The sequence below is a fragment of the Littorina saxatilis genome, linkage group LG8, assembly GCF_037325665.1.
Source record: "Littorina saxatilis isolate snail1 linkage group LG8, US_GU_Lsax_2.0, whole genome shotgun sequence".
In the NCBI taxonomy this organism is placed as follows: domain Eukaryota; kingdom Metazoa; phylum Mollusca; class Gastropoda; order Littorinimorpha; family Littorinidae; genus Littorina; species Littorina saxatilis.
The window spans coordinates 24,115,073-24,142,572 of NC_090252.1; the positions used below are offsets into that span (position 1 = coordinate 24,115,073).

At 39.2% G+C, this 27,500-nt stretch overlaps 1 protein-coding gene and 2 long non-coding RNA genes across 3 annotated transcripts in view; 1 reads left to right on the top strand and 2 right to left on the bottom strand.

The window, feature by feature from the left end:
- Positions 1-1,609, top strand: part of LOC138972236 (uncharacterized) — a 2,278-nt gene extending 669 nt beyond the window's left edge. Inside the window, exons 2-3 of the long non-coding RNA XR_011457509.1 lie at positions 326-380; positions 1,366-1,609. This is a non-coding gene — a long non-coding RNA (uncharacterized lncRNA). The remainder of the gene's footprint in view (positions 1-325; positions 381-1,365) is intronic.
- Positions 1-27,500, bottom strand: part of LOC138973099 (uncharacterized) — a 39,572-nt gene that overhangs the window by 9,457 nt on the left and 2,615 nt on the right. The gene's annotated exons all lie outside the window — the stretch shown is intronic.
- Positions 20,778-22,966, bottom strand: LOC138973098 (uncharacterized). The gene is made up of 3 exons (XR_011457886.1): positions 22,530-22,966; positions 22,011-22,159; positions 20,778-20,966 (listed from the first exon to the last, which is right to left on the bottom strand). It is a non-coding gene; the product is annotated as an uncharacterized lncRNA (long non-coding RNA).

A 27,500-nucleotide genomic window follows, 5' to 3' on the forward strand; every position in this document is an offset into this window, starting at 1 on the left:
CCCAATTCGAGATGCATACATGTCATAATATTTTTAAAATCCTTTTTTTTAAGATTGAATCCAACTTCCAAGACAGTGAATAAAAAATCAAAGCTAGTGCTGGTCAAATGTTTTAATGCTAGAATTAAAAATAGATAACCTTCTCGGAATATAATTGCAAGCAGGTTGGAGGCTAGTTCAAGAATCAAATTGCTGACTTACCCAGGCTGGCTGGTTACAGTGCGTTTCTTTGAAAGGCAATCAATGGTTCTACTGCTCTGCTAGTACTCACCATTTTGAAAGTGATGTTCCCATGATTGGTACTTCATCTATTATTTTATTGCAGGTCTCCTCTCAGCTGAAAAAGCCAACCGATTGCTGCATGGCCAGCGACGAATCAGGTAAAAGGTTTTATTATGTACGAGTGTCAGTGTTATGACATACAGTGTGTTTTTTCCTTCCCCTCTCTCTCATTCTCAAGTTCTGGTCAGAATAACTCATGTGGAGGTGTGCGTGTGTGACTGTGAGCAAGACTGTGAGAGAGTGGTGTTTTTTTTTTTATAATTCAGGTTCAGGGATAATAATAAAATAATGAACACCTACTGACTTAGACTCCAAACCGCAAGCTCTTAGCCTTATTTCACCAGTATGGTGATCACTTCCTCCCGTATTGGAACCATTACTAATATACTAGAAGCGCATGACTTTCAGTGTGTATGTTTGATTAAAAAAAAATGCATTGGCCATTGCAGTAAACACTGTCACTGTCAGGATATAATTTATTAATTATCTCAATGAAACTGTGTATCAAGTTCTGTTATTATTTTCCTTTTTTGAGTATGTATAACATGTATATTATGCATGTGTGTAGAGCACAGAGAGCGTAAAACTTTAAAAGGAAAATAATAATAGAACTTGACACACATGATTCCTATGATAATGTAGGACAGTGGCATTGATATCTTTCTAGAATAATATGTCGTTTTACATTCAGTGAAATTTTGACTGAATTAGTGAACTGAATGTATTCAAATAAGGTGACACTGACAGACATGTATACAATGTAGACAAGTTAAAGTTGTATGTGTGTACATCACTACATGTTCTGTAGCTTACAAGTTACATTGAAAACATCCTTGACTATAATGGAAATCCACTTAATCACTGCCTTTGGGGTTCCAACAAAAATCAGACGGGGGATTTTATTTGAACTTGTCTACCAGGGAAAAAGAATGTTTAAGCTCTTGGCATTTATGTGGGTTTAGTGTGTGTATGTCACTATGTGTGTCAGTTACAAACAGTACACAACTTATTCCTTTATACTCATACTTAGACTTGTTCTTGTCGTTGTGTTTAAGATCCGTTCCTTTTTCATTCATTTGTCAGTAGTGACTGAAGATGACGAAGACCTGGCCAGTGAATGTGGATGAAAAGCAGTGCTATCCAAGTCCAGCTATGATCGATGGGGAAACTACAGCAACAGCCGCAGAGGATCATCGGACAAAAAGAACTGTTTCCTAGTATTGTAAATGTCCACTCAGTATTGGTTGTATTGAGCATTACAACTTGTTGCTATTGTACATTTTTGTCAATGTTTTAAAGGCCCGCTACGCCTCACAGGGCCGGACTAGGCTAAGAGGAGGGGTGGGTGGGGGTTGCCAGTGGTGGTCCAGGGGGATGTTCCCCTTGGCGGGGTCAAGGGGCAGAGCAGAGAAAGGGAGAATGTACGTTCTGGCTCACCGATTCCGACAGACCCTAAATATTAACGCAAAATAGGCTTCTGGACTAAACTTTTACTAAAATGAAACATGCGACAAAATCAGAAAAATACTGCATAAATCCATACCAAAAAAAATACAGTAAAGTAAGGTTGTTTTGAACCAATGCCGGGTCTGTCGGAATCAGTAACCCAGAACGTACATTCCCCCTTTCTCTTATACAACATTCTTAAGCTCAATACGCTCTCTCATTTACAAACTTTACTTCATATGTTCTTTCACTGTTAGAATTATATCTGATACATGCAATGTGACTGTCTAAACGAATAGTTAACTCTTTACAAGTGATTCTATTTTTACTTTTTCTTCCCGTCCTATTTGAATCCCCTTTTTTAAAAACTGCTTTTTCAGATCTTCTATATCGAGTGGCTTGTTATATTCAGCTCGTGTTTTTGTTTGAATACTTGCTTTCTTACTTTTGTAGTCATCAAAGTCTGTTTGTATCTGTTTGAATTCTTCGTCAGAAACTTTTGAATCTTCAAGTGCTTTACTGATAGACAGTTTTAGGCTAGACAATTTTGATGATGCAAGAGTGGAAATGGATTCGTGTTTTTCAAGCTTTTTCACAATTTTTTTCATTATAGCTGATGCTATAAATGATAAACCACCAACTGCTGCTGCCACACCACCTAGGATTAGAGAAACTGGAGTCCCTACTCCGGTAGCTAACAGAATTGTTCCCGTTACACCTGCAGCTGATGCAAGGATAGTAGAACCAGTGCTGGCATTAGAAAGGCTGTTGTAAGTTGTTGAGTACTTACGTCTAGCGCGAGAATATTTTTCTAATTCATCTTCTAGTTGTTTTTGTATATTACTAATGTGTGCCAGTCTGAATTGTTGACTTTCTGCTGCACTTTCATCAATATTAGGATAAAGCTTCACACTGCTAGTCATCTTTTTAATGCAAAATATAAAATATTTATCTTAATTCTCACTGGCCAGTGTTTCTGCTAAGCTTTGAAGCTGTTCATTGCTTAACACCTTATCTGTATAGTAGAAAGCAATCAAATCAAGATAAGTAAGATTAATACTTCTTATTTCTGTTAAATTATTTATATCTGCGTTAACAACAACATTTTGGTTTGACGTCTGTTTTTTTATTGTGTTAGAATCCTTTTGAACAGCAATAAATACTCTGACTTCTTCAACATTTAATGGTCTCCAGTTGAGATTTATTCCTCTCATTAGAACAGTGTTTGTGGTTTCTTCCCTTTTCCTGACAACTATATCAAATATCATAGTTGCATTCTGCCCTATTGGAAGCTTGGGTATAAAATCGACAATGGTGTCAGCGTCCTTTTCAACACTTTGTTTTCTGTGAATGAGATAGTTGTTCTTATGGAAAGGTTTAACTGCAACTTCTCCCCTGCTGTTAATCGCAGGAACAAGGCTAACAATTAGTGGTTTAGCATTGATTGACTTACGGAATGTGTCGTCTTTTCCAACAAGAGTGTATGGACTCACAAATTCAAACTTCATTTCCCAGTCAATCTTTTTTATAACAGGACTAAGTACCCATTTTTTATTCTGATGTTTCCACATGTAGTATATGTCATCGACAATTGGATCAGGTACATTAACATCACGGATTTGGCCTAGTTTGAGAAATCTTGGTTTCTTTTCATCGTCGATTTCCTTTCTCTTGTAATGACCAGTGTCTGTAAACTCGAATGCATACACTGCACCAACTTCAGCATTGCTCTCAAAGTCGATAGCGTCTGCTAAATCTTTCAACTCTATAGTTGAACATGCAACAGGATAAGCTATTGTAGGTCCACTCGACATTTTAATACTCAATATTTTATGGAACTATTTCCAATGTAATGTTAAACAAACAATCAACTGGTTGTCCACTTTGATTTTTCAGATCAATGTGTAGGAATTCATGACACCCTTCCTCCAAGTCCTTGAACTGAAGTGTCTTAAATGTTGGCACGTGCATTTTACAAAAAGAGGCATCACTCGGTGGAAGAATCCTAAGCAGATCAGAACGCTGATCATTAAACAGATTATAGGATGTGTTAAGCTCTCTCATGTGAACAAACAGTACACTGTTAACATCCATGTCAATGGGACGTGTTCCCTTGTATAAATTTGTAATTCCAAGCATATCAAGGAGTTTGGTTGGAAACTCAACGTTTACTTCTCTAGTTTTGGGCATAGTAAGAGTAGCAATGAGACTTGCATGATTTAAACTCGCTGTAATACCTACTGGAGCAAACAATTCTTTCTCTAAAGTGCAGAAGTCATAGTAACCATCTTCTACAGAATGTGTTTTACCATTAATTCTAACCCAGTTGTTAGCCTTTTTTTTACTGATATTATACCAAGTAACCTTGTACATAATTTCATGCAGTGCAACTTTCATTCCTCCATTTTGATTGTTGATAGGGTTTGCAAGTTTAACTGGCACACCAGTCTTCACATTTGTTAGTGTGATAAACATTTTTTATTCAACAACAAAAATGAGTCAGTATAAATTCAACAAAGACGTTAAATACAAAACTGGACCATATTACAATCCAAAGACTATTTCTTTCCATGAGTTGGACTTTGCTGTAACAGAAACAGAATCCATTCGCGTTAAAGTGCCTGACCCATTCCATTCTTACCTAAATCCCCCAATCAAAAATGATAGTGTTCCAAAGATGTGGAACTCTCACCCAATTCAGTTCTATCAGAATCAGTTAAACTTTGCAATATTCTGTGCAACCACAGGATGTGGAGTGTCCTATGCAGACCACATGAATAATTCAAACTTACTGACAAAGTGTGTGTACACATTTCACGTTTACTATCAGTGCAGGAGAATCTTGTCTGAACTTCAGGCACCAATGCCGCATGAAAAGAGCTGGAACCCATTCAACAATAGGATAAACATGAAAGTGTATGAGCGTCTCTGCAATGAATTCAATATAGATTTTAAGACCGACTTTAGGCAAAAGCAAGACAAAAACCATGGCATGGGAACACTATATTTATGGGGTGTCCACAGGAGGTATAATTTTGATTACTGGCCAGGTCATACATCTTTTTCTTCAAATGTGCAGGTACAGTTAGGATCAATAGAACAAGAGCACCACAATGCATGGACTACTTTTATATTAGACACCGGCAAAGGTTTCACTGGATCAGGTGTTGAAAGGATCAATGAATCTATCCGAACATATGCGTGGTGCTTGCTAGGCTCGCAGGCACAGACACGATCAAACATAATGAGAACAAGCACAGGGTTTGGTGCACAGAAACAGTTGTTATCAAATTTAGAAGATGTCATAAACTCTGCAGTTGATCTGCCTTCCAGCATCAAAAGGTATCAAGACTCTCTCCGTTATGCAAGATCAAAAGTTGACTTTGCTGTTGGTAACGGCCTTTACATGTTACCTTCTGATCTCCAGCTGCAGATTGGAACAATAACAAATTATAACAATGAAATCATTATTGCTAGTGACACCCAGCCGCTTGGAAAGGGTGAAGAACTGAATTCAGAAATCAGAACGATGTTACAGCCATATCACAATGAACAGAAACAAAGCGTGACAAGTGAAGATCGGGCTGCAGGTGAAGATCATTCTGTCACTAGGGATGATCAAGCTGTTAGTATTAGTGATGATCATGAATCGCAGAAGACTGCTCTAGTAATTGGTGGAGTGGGTGTAGGCTTACTTTTGCTTTATTCTCGTTAGCAGAACACCTGCAATTAAAACTATTAGAGTCCAGAGATGTTCAGCCATGAAACCAACAACTTTACCTGCAAAAGATAACAGCCAGCTAACAATTGAACCAATGATTCCTGGAAGTGCATCCAAAGCTTTTGCTGCTAGTTTCTTTAATAGTTCTGCAATGTGTTTGAGTTGTTTCTTTACCCATCCCGGATCAGATGGAGATGAAGGTGGAGGTGGAGGTGGAGGTGTGACAGTGCCACCTGTGAGTGTTAACACTAATGTGCTTATTGCAAATCCTAACGCAGTTAGTATACTAGCTATTGTGATTCCCTGCTCTCTGAAAAGCGTTCTAATTCTTTCAGCAAGAGTTGTGTCTTCGTAAAGGATTCTTTGAATTGTATTTTTTATTCTGCTGACCTGTGTTCTCAGTTGTTCTCTATTGTTACTTAGAACTTCTAACCTTATGGCTTTCTCCTCCTGCAAATCTTTTAAACGCTTAGAAATTCTGTTTTTTACTTCTTGTTCTAGGTTCAAATCATCAGCATCAGCAAGTTTTTGTTTCTCTTTGTTTATATCTTCATCCAGCTGACCTAGTTTTGACAGATTATTTGCTATTTCACCTCTGATGGTTTGTAGTGATTGATTAAGGGCTTCTATTTCTCTCATAGGTAATAGTTCATGTGGAGTCTTCAGTGAAGTTTCCTCAGAAAAAGAAGTCTCTATCTCTTGTATAAGTTGATCAGCCTCATCTGCAAGTTTATTAAGATCTTGCAATGGAACAGATTCTATTTGAGTAGCAGTTGGTAGTCCTAGTTCTGCTTGTTGAAGTAAGGAAACAACATGGGAAGTTGATGACCGTGTGCTAGGCACAATATCTAATTGCCTAAGTCGATTAGCAGTAAGTTTTTGTTTTAGTGAAACTTTTGATAGAAACTTAGCAGGATTAGATTTATATGTAAGTTGGACTTTTTCTCCTTTATCGCTAGTTGTATATAAATGATTTGCTTCCATTTTGAACTGGTTTGGATCTAAAACATCAGGTTCTTCTCCTAAACTTTTGTAGAAATCTCTAACTTTACCTTCCAGAAGTTCATGTCGTGCCACCTCATAATGCAGTGAATGATGGTAGGGAACCAAAGGGATTGCTTCGCTCATGTCGTCCGCTGGCTCAAATAAATCTTCAAATCCACCTTCTGCCATTTGTAACTTATTTTTTATTTTGAAAATAAAAAAAGATGGCACAATCGTTCGGTTCTGTTCTTGATCCTTACAGAAGGCTGAAAGAACCTCTCGGGGTAAAAGGAATAAGGCAAACAGTTATAGTTACAAATAATCCTTCTACTATTGATCAGAATGAAATACTTACTGTTAGGTTTCCTAATCTGGGTAAGAACGATGTTATTGTACCAGGCACTGTAAGACTATCATTCAAATTAGAATTAGAATCTGGCTCAGATGCAAATAGGACTTTGGCTTATAATGTAGGAAGAGCAATTGTGAGGAAGATTACTGTCAAACTGGAAGGGCGGGAAGTGATGTCATTGAATAATGCAGATGTTTTTTTAGTTTATGCAGATAATTGGTTGACTGACAATGAAAAGAAAAACAGAGTGTTTCAAGGGATTCAGTCAGACAATGGGATAAAAGTTAGAATAGGAGCAGGAGATAAAGCTGACAACAAAAAAGATAACGCTGTCAATGTTGCTTTTGGAAACAAATTTTGTATTCCACTTGACTTTGAACTCATAAATTCACATCCTCCCTTCTATCAAGGAGCATTGCGTGACAGGCTGTCATACGACCTGACTTTCAATAGTTATGATCGTGTTATGCTTTCAGAAGACCCGGAAGCAAAGTATAAGGTGTCTGGAATTTCTTTAGAGTTTGATGTTGTAAACCATCCTGAACTGGCTAGACTTATAGAAAATCAGTACAGTTCTAAGCTGCCTATCTATTATGAAAGAGTGTTGAATCACAGTACACTTTCAAAAAGCCAGGCTGATCCAATCTGGAACATTAACTTGAATACACCAGCTAGGTCAATGAAGGGAATACTTATGTTGTTTGAGGAACCAAAAGATTCATATGAAAGGCAAATAGAAAAGTTTTACAATCCACTAATCAATAGAGTATATTGCACAATTGAAGGGCAGCCAAACCAAATATTTGCATCTGGCATGCTGCCATACCAACACTATGATGAAGCAAGAAAGTACTTTACTGGAGGAAGATTGAAAGACCCAACATCTGATCTTGTGGCTAAAGATCTACATTTACACGGTGTTGGCGTAGAAGATTTCTTGACAAATAAATATGCGTTATGGCTGGATCTCAGAACAACTGACGACAACAAACTGCATGGAAGTGGAAGGCGAATTGAAAACGGATCAGAAGGAATCACAATACAAATTGAAAAGGAAGTAGGGAGTAGTAGTAAATCAGTTAAGATCTACGTGTTTGTTGTGTCAGATGCGCAGTTAAACATCTCTGAAAGCAGATTACAGGATATTGTTTATTGAACGTGTTAAAATGAAGTATCTAGATTTTCTTCCAAAAGATCCACACTGTTCTTTGATTTGTGGGGCAACAGGTTGCGGCAAAACAAGATATGTTTTGGATTTATTACAGACTGTTTACATAAATCACTTTGAACACATAGTCATATTCTGTCCAACCATAAAGCATAACAGAACATACAAGGAGAGAAAATTCATATGGTCTGATCAAAATATATTTATTGTAAATCCTTCTGATCGTCTAAATGTTTGCTTGGAGCATTATTTCGATCTTTTTCAGAACACGCCAACACTGTTTATTATTGATGACTGTGCAGCAGAACGTGACATTGTTAGAAAGAAAAGTGCACTAGCAAAGCTTGCATTCAGTGGACGACATGCATTAATATCAGTTTGGATATTAACACAAAAATACAATGCAGTTCTGAAAGACTTTAGAGAGCAACTCAAAACAATAACATTGTTCTATTCAAAGGACCGTGACAGTTTTGAAGAGTGTCTTCGAGAAAATGATGTCATTGAAAACAAACAGGAGAGAGAAAGAATAAAGAATAATCTGAAATCTTCTAAGCACTCGAAACTGGTTTTAAAAACTGATCAACCAGTTCAGTATGTATGTTTGTAGAAATCCTTGCTAAGTTCTTGTCAAGTTCTTACTCAAGTTCTTGTCAAGTTCTTACCAAGTTCTTACTCAAGTTCTTGTCAAGTTCTTGTCAAGTTCTTACTAAGTTCTTACCCAAGTTCTTACACAAGTTCTTGTTAAGTTCCTACCTAAGTTCCTACCTAAGTTCTTACTCAAGTTCCTACCTAAGTTCTTGTTAAGTTCCTACCTAAGTTCTTACTCAAGTTTAATTACTAGATTTTAATTTTATTCTGCATCAAAATAAAATGAACTGTGATGAATTGCTGATGCAGACTGCTACAGATATTGAAATCTGTGACAGTAGGACTATACCTGATAAAAAAGAAAGATTGTATTCACTTGCTGTTTGTGGAAAAACAAAACACTACCTTGGGCAGCAGTTAACTGTGGAAGAAGTACAACATCTTTCCTCAGAAGATATAGAAAAGTATCATGGACGGTATGAATCAGTGCTTGGTTCTAAGATGGTTAGAAGTATTGGACAGACTGTTATAGGTTTGTACACAAAGATTTTTGGACATTTTACACCTCTCGACTCGGAGGAAGACTTAACACATGATCTAACTCATGACCCTGTTGTTTCCAAGTCCCTCGAATCTCTTGCCTGTGGCCTGTATTATCGATTTGGTGCTTTATTAGTACCATTTGTTGCTGGATTAATTACTTTCAAACACATTAATTTTCAGAATAAAAAAGATGACAGATCAGTTGAAGCAGACAGTGGAGCAGACGAAAATACCAGAAGTGAACACAGTGACAAAGAAACCTGGTAGAGTAGAAGCAGGAAAAAAACTAGCCGAATGGAACAGACAAAAAAAGTTAAATCAAAAGGCAAAGCAGAACATTATGTCTGAAGTTGAGCAGACACCAAACATTCCTGAAGTGACTAAGGTCACACAAACTGATCAAGAATTAAAATCTTCATTTCTATCATACAGAAAAGTAGCTGTAGCAGCTGTTGTTGGAGGAGGTGGATACTTGCTTTACAAACTTTGGCAAGGCAAATATAAAGTGTCAGAAACACCAAAATCAGAAACACCAAAATCAGAAACACCAAAACCAACAAACAAAGCAGTACAAACAATAACAAAGCCCACAGTAGTACCTGCAGTGGATTCATTTCATATGGAATAATTTTAATATTTTAATTTTGATAACATAAAAATGAGTTCTGAAAAGACAATAGTTAATCTAGTTTATCACGCTGCAGTGATTGGAGGCTTGAGTGTAGGTTACACAATGCTGGGTAAAAGTCTCCTCAGAATGAAACCAGCCGACTTGGGAAAGTTAGACTTCGAAGACGGTGCTAAACTAATTGGTGTTGTGACAGCTTCCTTTGCAACAAAAGACTTCCTGGTGAAGCAAGGAATTATTCCAGAAAATATAAACATGTAAGACAATAAAATGGCTAGCTTGGTTATGATGGTGGGAGGTGCGATTGTAAATGCGCTTGCATTTTCTGGCAGCAACTATTTGTTTTCTAAACTGCAAAATGGTGAAGAGAGGGAAAGGCACAACAAAGCCATGGAACAACTGGCGAAAGCACAGGATGAATACGAGAAGAAACGAATTGCGCAGTTAGACTTTATGAATGATAAACTCAGGCAGCAAGGACATGCAAACAAAACCTTTGCCAATGTTGATGCAGCCATTCAAGAATACTATCTTGTAACTGGAAAGAAAATGAAGACAAGTGCTCCTCCAAAACTGGGTGACTTTTATCAGCCTTCAGAAGAGCAGAAGGTGGGCGAGATTGTTTTCATTGTTATTGGTATGGCTGTTGTTTACTTTATTGCGCGTGCTGTCAAATCTTAATATTCTGTCATTTAAAAAACCATGAGTGATGCTTTGTTATCTAAAATATATTATTCCCCAAAAGGATACTGGAAAGGAAGAACTGCTATTGACAAGCTCAGTGACGCAGCAGGTGTTTCTCAAGATACAGCAAAGAAATGGTTGTCAAAGCAGGCAGTTTGGCAGATCTATTTACCTGCACCAAGAAAAATTACACGACCACACTTTGTTAACATTAAACCGAATGACACTCATCAAATAGACCTGCTGTATTTACCGCATGACACAGTCAGAAGGAAGAAATATAAGTATGCACTGACTGTAGTTGATGTTGCAACAAGATACAAAGATGCTGAACCGTTGACAGAGAAAAGTGCTATAGCTACAGCTGTTGCCCTGCAAGAAATTTACAGACGTGGACCACTAAAGTATCCCAGAATGATTCAGTGCGATGATGGTAAGGAGTTTAAAGGAGCTGTCAACCAGCTTCTGTTAAAACATCATGTTACAGTGAAGAGAGGTATTCCAGGAAACCACAGGTCACAGGCTATTGTTGAGAGCTTTAACAAACAGTTGGCAGAAAAACTGTTTTCATATCAGTACCATCAGGAATTTTTGGACACAGAAAGTAAATTTCGTAACACTGAATGGGTCAAAAGATTACCATCAGTACTTAGAGCAATGAATCTGGAGGTATTTAAAGCTACAGGGTTAAGACCAGTTGATGCAATCAAACAGAAAATAATACCTGTTGCTCCAAAGTCAACAACACCAGTGGCATTACTACCTTTCAATCAGAAAGTCAGATATTTATATGCACCCGGTGAAGCTGAGGGTGACAGCAGGAAGCGTGCAACGGATCCAATCTGGAGTATTGACATTCATGAAATCAAGAGAGTAGTAGAGACAAATCCACCTATATATTACTTGAGAGAACCAGCACCGCAAAGAGCCTTTGTAAAAGAGGAATTACAATTAGTTCCACGTGGTACAAATGTTAAATGATTTTTTATTTCAGATTTTATAGTGTTAACAAAAATGGAAGCTCTGAGAAAGAATTCTAAGCAACTTCATTTTTTTGATTTATATTTTTATTTTGAGTTATAAAATCAAACTCACAGCGATGGAAGACTCTGTATTAGAATCTTTATCGACAGTATTTGACACCGTTGAATTACAAGTAACGGATCCTCAAAATGTGCAGTCCAGTGTGCAAGACGCCATTGAACAAATTCCAAACAATTTGTTGATTGAACCTCCAGTAAAAGTGCAGATAGTCAGTTTAATAAAATACAAAACAGTCAGTGATGAGGTGCTAGAAGTTCATGTTTCAACCAGACAACTAGCACTTAATTCTATGGCAGAATTGAATGGAAACTGGGCAGATGAAATGATGAAACGGTTTGAGCAAGCTGCAGAGGATGCAAAGATGAAAGGATCCGGATGGTCAGAAGGTGAAATTCTAAAAATAGAATTGAAGCTAAGTAAATTTGCCCCCATCAGAGGTAGAAGTTACATACCTTTACCTCCTACTCTTGTCAAAAAACGTGCTGTGCTGAACATAAAGAATGATGATGACAAATGTTTTATGTGGTGTGTTCTGGCAAGACTGTACAGTGTAAAGAAAAATGCAGAAAGAGTGTCTAACTATAATGCATACAGAAATAAACTAAACTTTACTGGTATTGAATTTCCTGTCAGCATTACAAGCATTGACAAATTTGAACAGCAAAACAAACCCATCACCGTAAATGTTTACACGTGGGATGAGGAAGATGAACTGAAACCAGTCAGAATATCAAAGAACTCACCAACGATTGGTGATTGTGATACTAACCATGTTGACATGTTACTAATGACTGATGGTGTAAAATATCATTACACTTTGATTCGTACAATGAGTAGACTGATGGCGAGCACAAGCAATCACAATAGTAAACAAGACTTTTGTAGGCGATGTCTCTTGCGTATTCCATCAATTCATGCAGCACTTATACACAAGCAACATTGTAAGAGCGTTGATGATGCGGTCGTGAAGTTAACAACACCACCGCCAGACAGCAAAGTGTATTTTAAGAATGTATGCAAACTGCAGAAAAGTCCTTATGTTGTTTATGCTGACTTTGAATCTATCATTGTGCCATATGAAGGACCTTTACCAAAAGACCTACCTAAAACAGTAACTCTAAGTAATCATCAAGTCTGTTCATATGCATTTATTGTTGTTAGTTCAGATGGTAAACATTCTAAACCGCAATTGTACAGAGGACCTAATGCAGCAAAGAACTTCTTACAGCAAATGAACCAAGTGCGAAATGACTGCTCCAAACAACTGAATCTTTCAGACATTGTTATGAAACCTGAAGACCAAGAACAGTTTAACTCTACCACACAGTGTTGGATATGCGAACAAAGTCTAACACCAAACCCAGACAATCCAATAGTAAGAGATCATGATCATGTAAGTGGGCAGTTCCGAGGAGCAGCACACAGCAAATGTAATCTACAATTAAAGTTTGATCCTAAGACTTGGAAGCTTCCAATCTTCTTCCATAACTTGCGCGGTTATGATTCACATCTGATCATGCAGGCAGTAACTGATGAATACAAAGCAAGATGCATTGCGCAGTCTTCAGAAAAGTACATGGCCTTTACTCTGAATAGTTTATACTTCTACGATTCTGCTCAACATCTGATGGGAACACTTGAGTCTTTATCTTCATCACTAACTGCTTTCCCAATCACATGTAAGTACTTTGACAGTGACTTAGTTAGAAAGGGAGTCTATCCATATGAATACATGGATTCGTGGGAGAGGTTTGATGAAGATGAGTTACCACCAAAGGATGCTTACTTCTCACGGCTGAAGGGTAAAGGTATAAGTGACGAAGACTATGAACACGCTAAGACTGCATGGAATAAATTAGGATGTAATACAATGGGTGATTATCATGATCAATATTTGTTGGCTGATGTTTGTTTACTTGCAGATATATTTGAGAATTACAGAAGAACATGTATGAAGCACTACAATCTAGATCCTTCACATTACATATCTGCACCAGGCATGAGCTGGGATGCATTTCTTAGATTTACAGGAGTAAAGATTGACTTGCTATCAGATCTACCTACACTTCAGATGATTGAAAATGGACTACGTGGAGGAATCAGTATGGCTTCACACAATTACTGCAAAGCCAACAACAAATACTTGGACGACTTTGATCCTATGAAACCTTCTAATTACATCATGTATCTAGATGCAAACAATTTGTATGGTTGGGCAATGTGTCAGACGCTTCCACTTCGGAACTTTAAGATCTATTCAGGACCATTTTCACAATGTGTTGTGCTGACAATATTAAAAGCAGGCCCAGACAGTCGAAAGGGATGGATACTAGAAGTTGACTTAGACTATCCACTATCACTTCATGATCTACATAATGATTATCCTTTAGCTGCTGAGAGGTTAAAAGTAAACCCAAGAGAACCTCCAAAGCTGGTGCCCAATCTGTTTCACAAAAAGAAGTATGTGTGTCACTACAGACTGTTACAGTTTTACATTAGACATGGATTAATTTTGAAGGCTGTTCATCGTATAATTTTATTTGATCAAGAACAGTTTATGAAACCTTACATCATGAAAAACACAGAACTGAGAACCAAAGCCGCTGATGCATCAGAGAAAGACTTTTTTAAACTGATGAACAACAGTTGCTTTGGTAAGACAATGGAAAACCCACACAAGAGAAAGGATGTTAGACTTGTTACAAGAGAAAATGAGGCCATCAAGCTGACATCCAAACCACAGTATCAAGACTTTAAATACTTTCATGAACAGCTGTATGGTATCTTAATGAAAAAACTTGTAGTCAAGCTTGACAAACCAGTATTCATAGGCTTTACTGTGCTAGAGTTGTCAAAACTGTTGATGCTTGAGTTTTTGTATGATTATTTGAAACCAAGATATCCCAAATCGAGAGTACTTTACACAGACACAGATTCATTCTTACTTGACATTCCAGCGGATGACATTTACAAAGATCTAGAAGCTGAAAGTCCTGCAGTAAAAGGAAAAGATTCTTTTTATGACACTTGCGACTACCCTAAAGAATCACCATTGCACTCAAATGTTAACAAGAAGGTTATTGGAAAGATGAAAGATGAAATGAATGGGAAGATAATTAAGGAGTATGTTGGATTGCGTGCAAAGATGTACAGTGTTGCAAGTGAGAAAGGGGTGGTTAAAAAAGCAAAGGGTGTAAGCAAACAGGTTGTAAAGTCGAGCATATCGCATGATAACTACAAGGAAGCACTGTTTCAGAAGCGAGTGTTTCACCATGACAACCCTAAGATCAGTTCCGCGCTTCATCAGATCAACACAACTATTGTAAACAAGAAATCTTTAGATGCTAATGACACAAAGCGCGTTTATTCATCACCAGAATATTCTTATGCAATTGGCCACTGGAGAATAAACGCAAATAGTATGAGTGTGTAATAAGAATTTTTGTCAATCGGGAAAACCCGCTATGACAGCTTTGTTCTGACTGCAGCGGGGAAAAGGAAGTTGCTTGCGTTTGGGAAGTGTTTGTGAAAGGGGAGTACTAGGCTTTGTTGAGTTTCAAAGCAGCCACCAAGTACACTTGTCAAAGCTTGAATCAATAAACAAGTCATTTGCATAAAGTGCACTCGGCGGCCGCCTGAAAAGGCAGCCTTTAGAAGTTGTTTGACGGGTTGGAAGAAACATCAATAGCAGGCAATACAAAGACCTGGCGCTCCAGCCTGGAGCGCTCTGCTCAACCGTGACTGACTTCTCACAACTGAGTGTAGTGACGGGTTGGAAGAAACATCAATAGCAGGCAATACAAAGACCTGGCGCTCCAGCCTGGAGCGCTCTGCTCAACCGTGACTGACTTCTCACAACTGAGTGTTTTCTACCTGAGAGGATCGTGTTTGGAGTTGTAGTGGTTCTTGCATGGGAGAAGTCCAATATTTTCTAATCTCCTCATTACTTTCAAACATTGTCTTCAAATCTTTTTTCAGAGAGTAGATTTCAATGAAAGACAGACCAACTGTAGAAAACCTGCTAAAGTATGGTTTCAGCAAACGAGCAATCTCTCTCAGTTTGCGTGAATAAGCTGGTGAGATGCCAATGTTTGCCTGCAACCACTCTTCCCACTTGTTTTTGTGAATTCCTCGTTCCTTTTCTTCCTGAAAGAATTTGAAAGATGCATCCAGAAGAGAACCATACTGAAGGTTAAAACACATACTGGTGGCCTCCTGTCTTTGAATCTGCCTGTATCCTTCCTTCAGCTTTTCAATAGCAGCATCTGATGACCCTATTTTCTCTGAGGAAAAAAAGAAAACTTCTTTCCTAACTGTCTTACTCACATCAACCTCTTTTGACTGCAAGTATTGATGGAGTTCTTCTGGTGACATAACCTTTCGTTTTTTTACCTGCTCCCCATACAGAGATGTCAGTTTTCTTTTTGGTTGGGAGAGAAATCTAGGTAGTTTCCTACTTTCTGATGGCCCTTCTCTTTTCATTCTATTCAATACATCAACATAATTATTATGATGAAATATATGCTCCTCAATGATGCCAAGTTGTTCTACACTCCATCTGCTTTGTTGATCCATATCTTGAGGAAGAAGTTCTCTCTCTAATTCTTCAGAAATGCTATCTTGACTCTCACAGAAAGCACAACTGCACGGCGGGCGAGTCCGGAATGAAATGGCAAAATCACCAGGCTATGTTACAATCAATACCAAGTGGTGGGCGGACGTGACGTAACTGTTGCTATCACATGATTTAATCTTGTCTTGCCATTGGAGGAATCAGTATAGAAGACAAGCTTGCTGTTTGTTTTTACCAGATCAATACGGTAGTTATGGCTAGCCGACCGACGGGCAGATTGGATCAATACGCACGCTGGCTGCAACTAGTTAATATTTCAATGGAAACTAAATTTAGCGTTGCACAGAGAGAAAGGGGGAATGTACGTTCTGGGTTACTGATTCCGACAGACCCGGCATTGGTTCAAAACAACCTTACTTTACTGTATTTTTTTTTGTATGGATTTATGCAGTATTTTTCTGATTTTGTCGCATGTTTCATTTTAGTAAAAGTTTAGTCCAGAAGCCTATTTTGCGTTAATATTTAGGGTCTGTCGGAATCGGTGAGCCAGAACGTACATTCCCCCTTTCTCTAGAGCCCCTATATTGTGGGGGTCAGGGGGCGAAGCCCCCTGAAGCTGATGGGTAGGTCATATTCTGAGATAGGAAAATGGTCGCTCCTTGCATGAAACGGCATAAAATAAACAATCATAAAAAATGTTTTAAATAAGTGAGGTACATGTTTAGGGGGGGGGGGGGGGGTTGTGCAACCCCCATAACCACCCCCCCCCCCCCCCCGTAGCCCTGCCTCATTTAAAAAGTTGTCCTATCGTTTTGAACTGAGCGCTGTCATTGTCCCATAAGAACTCCATTCCTTTGGACGGTGCAATATTCTATATTTTTCTCTCAAGATACACATTTTCAAAAAGAGACCGAGCGCTGAACTGAAGTTGTGCAGTGCGGATCTTGCGTTTTTGGGAATTCCAAACCGTTTGTGATATGAGCTGTTTGGGTACACCTGTCTGCAGCACATTCAAGTTAGGAGTACGGGAGACAACTCCAACTGACCATAAGTCTTGCGTCTGCTTTTGTTTTCAGTTCAAGACATTTTGACGAAGCGCATTGAATTATGCCACCGAAATAAAACTAAGGCCTGTCCACTTACAAAAACTGCTGGGTCAAAGTTCAGTAAATCTTACATTTTCTTAAAGGTACTGAACTTGTCAAATCCAGGTGCACAGAGCCTATACCTCAGGCAGCTATCCATTAGAAGAACTACCACGTTTCATTGACTTGCACCCAAAGAGTCAAGAACTGCGATTTTTTTTACGAATTAATTTCGTACTCGGACCCGTCTGGTCTTGACCTATTTTTGGATCTAAATTTAGATCAGGTAGATCACCACATCATGCACAAAAAGACACGTCACTAGCAAACTATGTCAGACGTCATCATGAGTTTGTGTAAAACAAAATGGAGTTGAATCGAACTCCGACCAAACACCACGTAATAACTAGGTTAATTTATGCACTCGCGTGAACAAGAAACTGTCGAGCTTCACAGATGTCGTCGTTGGGTAGTTTTGGGTTTGTTTTACTACCATAGGAGGATTTTTGAGTCACTTGAGAAAAAGTGACTCTATGTAATCGGTCAGTGTTAGTCTGTCCGGCCGGCCGGCCGGCCGTCCGGCCGGCCGTCCGTAGACACCACCTTAACGTTGGACTTTTCTCGGAAACTATCAAAGCGATCGGGCTCATATTTTGTTTAGTCGTGACCTCCAATGACCTCTACACTTTAACGATGGTTTCGTTGACCTTTGACCTTTTTCAAGGTCACAGGTCAGCGTCAAAGGAAAAATTAGACATTTTATATCTTTGACAAAGTTCATCGGATGTGATTGAAACTTTGTAGGATTATTCTTTACATCAAAGTATTTACATCTGTAGCCTTTTACGAACGTTATCAGAAAAACAAGGGAGATAACTAGCCTTTTCTGTTCGGCAACACACAACTTAACGTTGGGCTTTTCTCGGAAACTATAAAAGTGACCGGGCTCAAATTTTATGTGAACGTGACTCATTGTGTTGTGAATAGCAATTTCTTCCTGTCCATCTGATGCCTCATATAATATTCAGAACTGCGAAAGTGACTCGATCGAGCGTTTGCTCTTCTTGTTGAACTGTAAATGCACTCAGCTGCAACAAAAACGCAAAACGAAGGCTGTGAGCTGCACTGTGCCTTTAAGGAAATGTTCGGCAGTAAAATTGAATTCGGAAAATACATGGAATACAGTAGTCCCTTCCATTTCCGGCCCTTTCGTGGGCGTGAACCTATCCGGAGCGGCCAGCTTTCCCATGACTAATGAGTTTTCCTTCTATAATTGACTCTTAATGGCCGTTAACCTGTCTGACGCGGTCAACGGTCACTGATTTTTGCCCTAAGGTGCCCCTCTTACTCGACAGGAGCGGCCACTTAACGGCCACTTGTCACTTTCGCGGGCGAGCGCCTGTGGTGTGTGTGTGTGTGTGTGTGTGTGTGTGTGTGTGTGTGTGTGTGTGTGTGTTGTGTGCACAGACGGCACAGCACGAGCAGACGACATGAATACTTACGCATGCGCAAACTGTAAATACAGACATGCGCATACATGTACATTTACGGCAGTCACTTCCGGATCGATCACAGCTGATGTGAGTTTGAAACACTTGTTTATCTGACACTCAAATACATATATAATAATCCAAACAACACACATAGAAACATACGAAACAATAGCTTAGCCAGGACGATCGAGTTAAACACGCAAATAATTAAGATGTATAAACGAAAGCAAAACTAACAGAGACAATGAATCGGCGGCTCGTGGATGATCGCTTTCTTTTCTTCATGAAAACTTGATCGTGTTTTTTGGGGTTTTTTGGAGGAGGAGGGGGCCTGTAATGAACGGCCACCTGATATTTGCGGTCACCTTTGCAATGACTAATGGGTGACCGGATATGGCAGGTACTACTGTAACCTGGTTTTCTGCATAAAAATAAATAAAACAATTGTGAATACTTCTTCTGCGTTCGTGGGCTGAAACTCCCATGTACACTCGTGTTTTTGCACGAGTGGATTTTTACGTGTATGATCCTTTTTACCCCGCCATTTAGGCAGCCATACGCCGCTTTCGGAGAATTGTGAATACTGATCGACGTAGAGTGCCGTTGGAAACAGTCGTTACATTGGATTTCTAGGAAACTGTTTAACAGCGACATCATACATCAGAAATTCCTAATATTTGGCACAAAGATACACATGTATCAATCTACAATCATATAGAACGATTTTTGACAACAGACTACAGTTGAATTTTGATATCTTTTGTCATGAGGATGAACGAATTTCTTACTGCATATTCATTACAATAATTAATTTAAATTCAACTGTAGTTTTTAACAAAAAAAACACATTCTTTATGATTGTAGATATAATACATGTGTATCCTTAAATATTATGAATTTCTGATGTATGATGTTGCTGTAAAACTGTTTTCTAGAAATCCCATATGGCGCTGTTAATGCTAAATTCCATAGTCTTATCCACCCACAATGTTTTCATTCATTTTAATGTCACTTCAAGAATTAACCAGAAAACCAAGTTATTCCTTGACTATTCTTCAAGTTTAAAGGCACAATGCAGCTCACAGCCTTAGTTTTGCGTTTTTGTTGCAGCTGAGTGCATTTACAGTTCAAAAATCCTCCTATGGTAGTAAAACAAACCCAAAACTACCCAACGACGACATCTGTGACGACGCAGTTCTTGACTCTTTGGGTGCAAGTCAATGAAACTTGGTAGTTCTTCTAACGGATAGCTGCCTGAGGTATGACTAAAAGCCCCAGGGGATCCGTGCACCTGGATTTGACAAGTTCAGTACCTTTAAGTTTGGTAATTTTACTGCCGCACATTGCCTTAAGTCATAAATAAAGGGTTCCAGTAACATACCATTCTTCTTTATTGATTATGAACTTTGGAAGGTTAGATTTTGGAATCAGTTTTTTTTAAATATTTCCTTGATGTGTTGTAATAAGATCAACCGTCTGCTTGGACATATACTAAAGATCCACTACCTGGCTGCTGTCTGCGGAAAATCGATTAATTCATAGACAAATATGCCTTACAGGGAAGCAGCTAGCCAGTTGACTGTACATGTGTTTGTGTAGAGGTGTTCTTATTGCATGTTCAAGCCAGGACAGATGGTGACCTGAAACATTTACACATTACACATGTATGCAGGACTGCTACTTTAAGCTTAGGTGCAAGTGTGATGATATAATTATTTGTTTGACTGATTATGGGCATTAAAATAAAACTGCAAAAAGAATACTTACACTTGAGATCTGATTTTGTGCGTGTCTGTGTGTGTGTGCGTGGGCCATTTGACATACTTGCAGAAGAAACCAACAGAGGTAACTGATAAACTGCATTTATTAACACAAAGAGGTAAACAAAGTGAGTTCACAAAAGTAAGAAAAGGCAGTCTCACATGTGTGATAGTCTAGGAATACCAATGCATTCACAATATTTAGTACTCACATGAATGGCCCAAGAAAACTATAGGCTGAGAATGCAAGTTCTAATTTGGCACATTTGTACATGTAGCTGCATCCACTAGACATATATCCATCTTACAATAAAAAAACCTAGTGGTTAGGACATGGGCCTGAAAATCTCAAGGTCCTAGGTTCGAATCTCTGCAGAGGCATTTACTTTTTCCCCTTAGTTAAAATAAAAATGCTCAATCGAGAGAGAGCAACCGTAAAGTTACCAGCGTAAAAGTAAAGTGTTGAATGCAGCTGTAAAGGTCATGCCAGCAGTGTGGGTCAGTTCTGGTAGCTCTGTCAGCACAGAATGGACTGAATCTGATCATCATCCTCAGCAAAGCCAGGCACCACTCTGCAAGCTGCCTGCACCTCATATCTCGGCACCTCACTTCCTGGAAAATAAAGAAAATGTATTACTGAGCACATTCAGACTTTGCTGTGCGCTGATGGGGATATACTTTTGGTATTGAGAAGAGGGTGTGTGGTGGGGGTGCGGGAAGGTAGGTAGGAAGTAATACTTGTTCTTCACACAATCAGTGGGATGGAGAATGGTGTGGGTGATACTGACAGTGACAACTATTAACTAAACTGTAAACATTGTTCTGTAGTATTACAGGTGCCATCATTCCTTCCTGTGAAAACCATTTATTTATATACTTTCATCATTAAAATTAAAAAGAAAATATTTCATCATTAAGATTAAACAGACTTCCTCACAAGAACCTTTCTAACGACATGATATCTTGTTATGCTGCTGATGTGAGCGGTTTTTCTGGAATGTGATGGAAATTTACTATTTTTTTTAAATTGACAGCATGAGCCCTCATCCCACACACATTCCCTATATAGCGTTGACACCTTACAGTTTTGTTGAAAAATGTGATGTGAAGTCATTCAGAAAATTCTAACTCTGCACAAGGGCAGTCAGGGTGTTGATACGTTTTACTATATTATATAACTCTTATTCCATGTAAAAAATAAAAAAATAAACTATAAAAAAAAACTGGCCAGATCTGTGATTGTGAGCCAAGGAAAGGACTGACTGTATTTAAAATAATTCCAGTAATGAGTAAATCTTTCATTCTAGCTATTTCATGTTTTACTTTCTTGCATCACAATAGTTCAAATCAATGTTCATACAAACAGCATAATGCACTTTATGAGTATAGGGTTGCAACAAACTTTAAGATGGGAAGGAGAGAGAAAATAAAGATATTTGTACCATTATGTATACAAAGTACATCATACCAATTAGTGAATTACCATGCACAGTATTACTATGCATCTTCAAATGTATGAATAATTTCATCTACAAAGTACTTGTAAATGTAATACAATTTACAAAGAACAAAAGACTGCTGAATGATCTACATCAGTACATGCATGTTTATAGCTACAGACTACCATCACCAATACCTTATAAATGTGTAACTTACTCTTCAGGAGTAGTCTGTAATGTAAAGCACCACGCCAAGTCATCCTGATATCTCTCCAGTACATGTAGCCATGTTTAAAGGTAAACTGTTGGAACTGAAAGACAGGAGCTGTATGAATGATGCACATCATCTCTGGTTTCTCGGGAGGCCTGAAAAAAACCATAACAATATTAACATAACTATTAACATGTCTTGAAAATGAAATAAGTACTATTTCAACTTCACTATCAGAGCCAAATCACTCACTAATTCAGTAATTGTTTTGTTTATTCTTTTACAACCATAGTTCATACACTGATACAGCAACATTTGATTCTGTGCATATAGATTAAAGATCAAGCATTTTCTAAACTTGAGTAAAAAAAATAAGAACACAACAAGCACACACTCTGTGACTCACAGTCACACCCAGTTACTCAGTAACACACACATGACATACACAACAGATGAATCTTGCTCATTTCTACAAAGGCCACGTTTGCAATGGTCATGTCTTGGATTTTAAAAACAATAACTTACCTGCTGGTTGATCCAAACCGATGATTGACAATCAGTGAGAGGAAAATGTCCGAGGCTGAGGATACTGCCTCAGTGCCTGTGGTGGGAGGGCGAGGAAAGAAAGACTGCTGTCTGTATGATGTTCTGCAGGCTGGGAGTTTATGAGCCTCAGCATGGATTGAGCGAGTGCTGAGTGCATTCTTTTCGCTCTATCCTATTAATTCACACATTGACCCTGCAGCAGTGACGATCATTTCTAGATTGCAATCGGCAAAGTTCGTAGCTCGGATTGCACTCATTCCAGCGCTACCGTGTACTGGGTCAGCGAGACACGAACGACAACTCAAATCGATAAGCATCCGAACACATCGGAACTTCCGTTTACGTTCGTAGCTACTCGGAAATAGCCTTCGGGATTGAAAGCCCGCAACTGACGTGTGAAAAAAAATTTCGCACCCCGGACACAACCTGATCGATCAGATATTTCAACACGTGCTCTCAGCGCGCAGCGCTGAACCGATTTTCGTTTTTCACTGCACGTTACTATTTTTAGATCTCCCTTCCTTCGTGCGCCGGCGTCAATTCATATTCCCGTTTGTACGTTACTATATTTAGAAGGTCACTGCACGTTACTATTTTTAGATCTCCTTTCCTTCGTGCGCCGGCGATGCCGGCGTACACCCGGCAAAGCCGGGTCCCCGGCGACGGCCGGGTATTCGGCTCTACTTCTTCCCGGCGAAGCGGGTAATCATCTAGTACATACATACATACATACATACATACATTCCATCTCTCCCTCTCTCTCTCTCTCTCTCTCTCTCTCTCTCTCTCTCTTTTTTTCTCTCTCTCTCTCTCTCTCTCTCTCTCTCTCTCTCTCTCTCTCTCTCTCTCTCTCTCTCTTTCAACACTTGCGCTGACACGTGCTTTTCAAAACTTGATCAATGTCAACACGGCAAAAAATCATCCCTCCTATACCTCGCATGGACCTCCACAAATCGAGCTTAGCCTTCTCGGGAGCGTTTCTCTGGAACTCCTTCCCCCAACAGATAAGTAATGCAACTTCAGTGAAAATGTTTAAGAGACAGTCACGTTCACACATCACTCGTGAATGAAATGTCTTGTTCGATTGTTATTTTGTTAAACATTTTGTACTAGTGTTAACGGATGTGTAGCTGATCGGAGCAACTTTATTCCCAAATGAAAGGTTGTATGTTAATGTAATTTTGTAATTTTTGAGTTCTCCTTATGTACCGGTAATTCCTTAAATGCACATTGTGTTGCATTCCATACAATGTATTTCTGTATTTTATATGATTGAATTTATATTTTTGTATGTGTGTCCGTCTTTATGTGTTGTATAAAGGACAGGTTGGAAGAATAGGCTTTGCCTAAAACCTTTATCCTTTTGTAATAAAGTTTTGAGTCTGAGTCTCCCCCTCTCCCTCTCTCACTCTCTCCCTCCCTCTCTCACTCTCTCCCTCTCTCTCTCTCTCTCTCTCTCTCTTTCCCTCTCTCTCCCTCCCTCCCTCCCTCTCTCTCACTCTCTCTCTCTCTCTCTCTCTCTCTCTCTCTCTCTCTCTCTCTCTCTCTCTCTCTCTCTCTCTCTCTCTCTCTCTCCTTCTAACTCTGGCTGGCTGGTTGTATAGTTGGTTACCGATATTGTTTGTTTTCTTTTGTTTTCAGTTTAGTCGTTGTTTTGCTCTACTCGCTGAAAAATCAAGCTCTTTAAAAGGGGGGAAGTGTTAAATTGGGGTTCTGAAAGGGGGGATTCCACTGTAGACACACACACTGGGCACTGGTCAAGGAGTGTTATCAATCTGTACGTGCTGTCCAGTGCGAGTAACAATCCGTGAGAGAGATTAGCAGCAGCACCGCTTTCATGAACACACAGGATGATAGGAAAGAGCAGTACGATAGATAAGTAGCAGTGTGACAGGAGTGTTGGCAATATCATAACCCGACGTCGCCCCGTGCAAGGTTCATGGACCGTCTGAGTGAATACCAAACAATAAGTTTAACCAGTTTGTCTACGTGAGATTTTTGCCCCAAAGGTCACTGTCGCTATTCTGTCACTTCCACGGAGTTCATTCGGGGCTATGCCGGAGGTTCCAGACCAACTGGAAGAATATATCGTTGATAATAACGGGGGAGGGGGGGGGGGGGGGGGAGGAGGAGAGAAGGTGATCAGACGCGCTGGAAGGGGGGTGTTTTGGCATGGTGTTTGGGGCAGGGACATTTGCAGCGAGAACAGTGCTCAGTATTGGCTAAGTCCGGATTTATGTTGACCGAGGTAAACTCGCCACTTCACCGTGTATGGTTACGGCAGAGAGGCGGAAAGTGTTGGTTAAAAGGCTCGCGCTTGTAGTCTATAGGTCTTAACCTGCGAGAACATTTCAGGCCCAATGACACACAAGGTGGCCAGGACTTCTTTTCTTCAGCGTTCCAGAATTGTCTGGTTACGTGTGAGCTCGTTTGCCCATTTGGGTTCCCCACATAATACTCTGAGAGCATAGTCAGCTTCCCTCCGCTTTCGTTAAGTAGGCATGCTGGTATTTTTCGTGTTTCCATAACCCACCGAACTCCGACATGGATTACATGATTGCAGGATCTTTTCCGTGTGCACTTGGTCTTGTGCTTGCGTGTAAAATTGTTTTCAAACTAAAAAAATCAACTCCAAATGCTATGATATTTGGTGAACTTGGAAGATATCCACTAGATGTTAATATGAAATGTAGAATGCTTTGCTATTGGTATAAACTGATTAGTCCTATTCATAAAAATAAATTTTCAAGTATTGTGTATTGCTTTACTTATAGATTGTATATCAACAAGATGATTGAATCCAAGTACTTATGTTTCATTGAAAAAACCTTAAATGAAATTGGTCTCTCTGGCCTTTGGACTTCTCAAGAAAACATTCAATACTCAAGTACATGGTTTAAAAAGAAAGTAAAAAGAAGTCTATATGACCAGTATATCCATAAATGGTTTACAGAAATTGGAACAAAAAATATGTTTTGGAATTATCGAATGTTCAAAGATATTTTTGCATGTGAAGACTACGTCACAACCCTGCCATATCAGCAATGTGTTTCAATGATGAAGTTTAGAACATTAAACAACAATTTACCTTTACAAAAAGAACGTTATCTTAACATCCCGAGGTCAGAAAGAACTTGCACCAAATGTGTATCGCATGACAAAGGTGATGAATTCCATTATTTATTTGTCTGTGATTTTTTCAAAGAAGAAAGAGCTGAGTTGTTACCACCTTACTATTGGAAAAAACCTAAAGCACTTAAATTTAAAAAGTTGTTTGCGACTAAGAAAAAGAAATGCTAAAGAATATTTTGGACTTTACTAATAGAATTTGTAACAGTTTTTCATAATTTTTTTTTATTATTTATTTTTTATTTTTTATTTTTTTTTATTTTTTATTTATTTATTTATTATATTAGCATATATCATGATTGTATTGATTGTATTTATTGTTCAAAATGCCCCCATGGGTTATGGACCAATAAACTTGAACTTGAACTTGTGTACACACGAAGGGGGTTTAGCAGGTCTGCACATAAGTTGACCTGGGAGATCGGAAAAATCTCCACGCTTAACCAACCAGGCGGCAGCGACCGGGATTCGAACTCACGACCTCCCGATTAGGAGGCCGACGTCTTACCACCACGCCACTGCGCCCGTCATTGGTGGCCAGGACAATGGAACGTAATGAAGCCCTAAGCTGACTTCGCGGAAACTTCGCAAAGTCTTTGTTTGCCGAATATTTAGTGCCAAAGTTTCGTGCAGCGAGTTTCGTGAATAAGACTTCACGAAGTCGACTTTTCCCAGTAATATTAAGCTTTACATGCCACATAATTCATGGGAAAACTTAATGCCAATACACCTAAAACGTAGCTGAAAGCCCAGGGGGGATGTGGATTGCGCATTTAGATGCAGGAAGAACAATAACTTCAAAACACTGCATATAGAGAATACTACATGGCTTGCTGTGTCGTACCAGATTTACACGAGTTGTTTTTTTAAATAGTGAACTGCGAGCGAAAGCGAGCTGTTCACTATTTGAAAAAGCAACGAGTGTAAATCTGGTACGACACAGCAAGCCATGTAGTATTCTGTTTATCCTACATTATATACTTCTGTGCCAGATCTAACTAAAAGTCACCGACAGCGCTATTGCCTTTGGATCAACCCGCTTTAGAACTTCAAACCACTTTACTCAATTTGACATTCATTCCTCCGCCATGACACACACTCTCAAACTAGGACAAAGTAGTTCGCCTTTGTTAACACTGTTAAGTTTAATATTGAACATTGATTAAATAAATTCGAACAACGAAATGATGGTCACTTCAAAATATACCAGATAAAAAGAAAAGCAGGGGCCACAGGATAAAAGAAACCAAAAGGAACAACAACAGCAAAGCATATCCTTCCGCGATAGGATGACAGTCAAGTCGGAGCCAGGCGAGTCGACAGCTTTCAGATGGTCACTTCTCGGTTTGGTGACTGGACAAATATTGGTTGATGTTGATGGTACCAACGTGCACAGGCCTTGCAAACAGTGTTGTTAGCGTTTGCTGGGATGTGATTGTGGCAGTGGCAGTGGAGACGGCTGGAGTTGAAGTGGCCGTGCGAATCCAATGTGTCGTCTGCCGACACTGGCGACAGCTCCGAGACCGGTGCAGTGCCGTTTAGCATCAGACTGAAGCCACGGTGTTCCTCTTGGGAAATGCTGCTTAACGTTGTTGTGCCCAGATAGCTGCATTATTTTGGTCGGAGGAACGTTATTCTCGGAAAGTTTCTGCACTAGGAACTGGCGTGCAGAGTGGTTGGTGTAGATCTACCTCGGGTTGATGATCCCAGCTTTTCTTCACATGTCGCCCTGGCTTTGGTTGTGGATTGTCTTTCGCAAAATTGGAGATATTCTCTGCCATTACTGTCTTCATGCAAGGACACGTCTCCTCACTGCATGTG